The sequence below is a fragment of the Prionailurus bengalensis genome, chromosome B4, assembly GCF_016509475.1.
Source record: "Prionailurus bengalensis isolate Pbe53 chromosome B4, Fcat_Pben_1.1_paternal_pri, whole genome shotgun sequence".
NCBI classification, from domain to species: domain Eukaryota; kingdom Metazoa; phylum Chordata; class Mammalia; order Carnivora; family Felidae; genus Prionailurus; species Prionailurus bengalensis.
Window position 1 is genome coordinate 76,658,833 of NC_057358.1, and position 4,445 is coordinate 76,663,277.

The window sequence follows — 4,445 nt, forward strand, 5'->3', positions numbered from 1 at the left end:
CCTTTCTGTGGCACCATGCCTTTCTCTGTCTCTCAATCTCTGCTTTCTCCTTAATCAATCATTCCTTTCTTCTGAAGCCCTGACACCCCGAATGACAGGATGACACAGAAATTGGGGTATATGATGGAAGAAAGGTGGCCATCTTCTGGCCCCCTTCCCTGGGGGAGGAAAGGAGGAAAAAAGAAGGGCTCAGCCTGGTCCTGGATATGCAGATAAACTGCCAAGACCCTGAGAACGCAGGAGCGGTAGCAGTTTGGGGAGAGAGCCTCAAGAGAAACACTGGCACAGGAAAGAGACTGAGATACCCTGAGAGCCAGGGGTTAGAGGTTCTGGGGAAGTGAGGACCAGAGGAGATCCCTTCAAATTACAGCCCAGCCTTCAACCCACTGACTCCTGGAGCCCCACGCTCGAATGAGTGAATAAGGCACATTCTCTTCAAGTTGGAGAGGGAGAAGGGGTGGAAGGTGAAGAGGGGCTGGAATGAGAGGAAAACATGAGAAGGGTGAGCCCCAAAGGATGGAAGAGGCAGTGACTTGGGTGGGGAAGGGAGGACAAGCTAAATGGGGGAGGAGAGAGATCAGAGACAGACCAGAGAAGAAGAGAGGACAGCACAGGGTTGAGGGGAAAGGGCAAGGGTAGCAGAGAAATGAGCGAGGGGTTAAGAGGAGCATTTGGCCCAGAAAAGAGAAAGCAAGTGGGGGCAAGTTGAGGGTCTCAGGGGCAATGTGGAGCCCGGTGTGTGTGTGGGGGGGAGGGTGTGTTGATGGGTCCCATCAGCCTCAGGTCCACAGCCCCTTCCCATCCGCCTGCTAATTAACTCCTTAATTGTCTCTGCATTTGCTGAGCTGGCAGATGAAGTGGATGCAGACAGATTGGGGCTTGTGTGATTTCACGCATGGGGGAGCAGAGAAGAGCTGCCTGGGAGTCCCAGGGGGCCTTGCCCCCCTTTTGCCCTCCCCCCTCACACCCCTGTCTCTGAGAGGCTGGAGGGTGCTTCTGTACCTAGAGCAGATGGGGCCATCTGCAAAGGAAGTGTCCGTGGGGAATATGCCCCCATCAGCCTCTCGGGGATGAAAATAATACTTGCTACTATTGGTGGAACACCTACTGTTTACTAGGCACACATTGTTTCATCACTGTGGGCATTAGCCAGATTTTATGGCTTGTGGAAACAGTGAGGCTCAGACAGGTTAAGTAACTTGTCCATAATCACACAGCGCTGGTGTGACAGAGGTGGAATGTCAATCCTGGTCAGCACAATGCCAAAGCTCTGTGTGGGTCCTGGCCAGATGTTTCATGCTAGTGGAGGGAAGAATATTTCCAGGCCTATTTCTCTCTCAGCCCCCGGGGAGAAAAGGCACTGAGGTCTTGGGACTACAGGGCCAGAGAGGAGGGAAGTGTGGACAAGTGTCAGGGAGGAGGCTGAAGGAGCTAGGATCTGTCACATCCTGCATAAGAAGTAGGTGGGTCCAGAGAAGCAGAAAGGAGCAGTGGGACACTAATCACAGTCCTTGGATCCCTCAAGTGTCATCTTGCCAAAGCCAACTTCGCCTTTTCCTCATCCCTGCAACACAAACCCCTGTCAGCAGGACTTGCCCCTCTGCCACTCTAAGCTGGCAGCCCTGGGCCATCCCTCAATTTCACTCTTGGCCTTTGCACTAGAGTCACTTGTCAACACATTCATCTCTCCTTTGACACTGGGAGATTTTGAAGGCAGTGACTATGCCAGTCCTCACCGTGTCCAATCCTGGGATTTGACACAGTGTAGGGTTGCTGACATGTATAGGGTAAGGATGGGGGGTGGGGGTGGGGATCTGTATGGGGATCTATCTCACCTCAAATGAAGACAAAACAATAACAGGGTACTTAGGCTGTGCATAAGAAAGAACTTCTAAGTCTGGGCATACTGAAGGAGGAACCATACTGAAGCTTTGATTCAGACCTGTGGATTCTCCAGATCAAGGTTTCTCAAGACTGGCTGCTATATATTAGAGGTGCTGAAAAGTTGAGAAATCTGGACCCCACCCTCAGAGATTCTGATTTAATTGGACTAAGGTGGGGCCACAGCATCACTTTTAAAAGCTCCCCACGTGATTCAAATGTGCAGCCGGGGTTGAGAACCACTCTCAGATTCTGCCCTGATTTGGCTGCGCTGGTGCTTTTACGGCAGGATCCAAACCCTAATGCTAATAATAATAATTACTTATTGAGGATTTAGTAGGTACAAGCTAATGTGCTAAGCACTTTCCGTGCACTAGCTTATGTAATCCTCAGAAACTCCCGTGAACTAAATATTACCCCATTTTACAGATGTGGAAACTGAGCTCAGAGAGGTCAAGATACCAGCCCATTCTAATGAATGGCAGGGCCAGTTCTGAAAGCTGAGATTGCCTGATTCACAACTTTTATCTTCCCTCAGACTCCTGAGGCTGTTCGTTGGCCTCGATTAGTCCTTGCCAGCCTCCACCTCACCTCATCACCTTCCTTCCACCCCCGCTGCTCCCTCAATAACATCCCAGGTGACTGAAGCAATTTGCACCCATTTGAGGAAGCTCCATGTGTCACTCAGCCTGCGAGGGTGGGGAGTTAGGGGAATTACAGATGCTCCAAGATGGTCCTCCCCTCCCCCTGAAGACACTTGGAATTCAAGAATCCTGCCCCATGCTTCCTCCGGTCCCTGATTGAAGACAAACTCCACTCCCAAATGCCCCCTTGGGTTGATTCTAGGTATCCGGAATAGTGCTGCCACCCAGTGGCTGCCCAGGGATATGGCAGCCCTCCAGCATTGTCTGGTGCTGCTGGACAGCTCCCCAACTCAAGACCGGAACCCAGGATCCTCCCTTCCCTTTGGCAGCACCATGCCCAGGCCCCTAGTAAATGGATCCCACTCTCCCTCCTGGGGTCCTAAGCCCACACTGCCTCTAGGGATCTCCAACTCCCTTCTCTGGTTTTTCTTGTACCCCCTGCCCCCCAATACTTCACAACTTCTCATGCAACTTCTTTCCATTGTGCCAGTTCTTCTTATTACAGGTTCTTTCTTCTCACTTAAAGCCCTGGGAACACACCTCTCACCTTCCTTCTCCAGAGCTGCGCCAGCCTGCAAGTGGAGTGAAGGAGTTGCTAGAGATAGAATCCTGGTCCCCCACACCCCCCTCCTCATCATCTGACACCATCAGACCTCAACAGTCTCTGTGCTAAGAGCCCCTAATGAGCATCAGCAAATTAACAACTTCCCTTTGATTGCTCCTTCTCTGTTAATTGGATAGGGAGGGCCCCCCAAGGCCTCTCAGAGAGGAGGAGGGAGGGAGGGAGAGAAGGAGAGAAGTGAGAGCTACAGGAGCAGCCCCCAGGCTTGAGCTTAGTGCCCCAGAATTCTGCTCCTTTCCTGAGTACAGCTCCTCCTTCCATCTCTTCCTCATCCTGTCCGCCCCCACCCTCCTAACCCTCCACCTTCCCACCCCACCCCCTTCCCTTTCCCTTTCTTGACTTCTGTCCAAAACCTTGACCTCTGGCTATTTCTTCTTTCTCTCTGCTCCTTCAGAGGTTTAGCAGTGAGGGGCTGCCAATATGCCACCCTCCAAAGGCAAGCCCAAGGCTCCAAGGATGGAATTTGGGTGGCCAAGGCTGTATGTCTGTTTATATATGTACATGTGTGCCCATGTCACATGTAGGTGGGAGCAGGGATAAGAACAGGTGAATAAGTGTCAGCTCCTGGGTGCTTGCCCTGTAGGCCAGGCCTCTGGGATGCGTGGGTGTCTGTGGGGGTGTGTGTGGCTGTGAGTGGCGTGGTGTGACTCTGGTCTTATGTGTGTCTGTGTCTCCACACGAGCAAGTGCTTGAATCAGTCAAGTGTGACTCTGGAGCTTGCGTGTGTGTGTGTGTGTGTGTGTGTGTGCGCGCGCGCGCGCGCGCGCGCGCGTGTGCCACCAGAGGAAGCAGCAGCAAGAGGCAGGAGCATCGATCCGAAGGAGACAGCGCGGGGAGGGGGACGCTGGGGGCAGACACCCTCCCGCGCGCGCGCGCGCGCGCGCACACACACACCTCACACATAGTCACACACAAGCCATAGGGCCTCACAGGCAGAGAGACGGCTCCGGGACCGGAGGGAGGCAGAGCCGCCGAGAGCGGCCGGGAGGAGGGGGCGAGGCAGCGGGGGGAGCCCTCGGTCCCGCTCCTGCGTCCGGGGGCCCCGCGCTCACACCGGCCCAGAGACACCCTCGCAGACACCCGTAGGCGCGCACGCGCACCCTCTCCCCTCCCCCTCCGCCTTCCCTCCCGCCGCCTCCCGGCCGGACGATGGATCCCTGCAGATCCCGGGGCTGAGAGCACCGCGCACCGCGCCGAGCCCGGGCGGACCGAGCCGAGGCGAGCGAGCGAGCGCGCGCGGGCGGGCGGACAGAGCCGAGCGGAGCCGGGCCGGGCGGGCCGCTCCCTGCAGGGCTCTG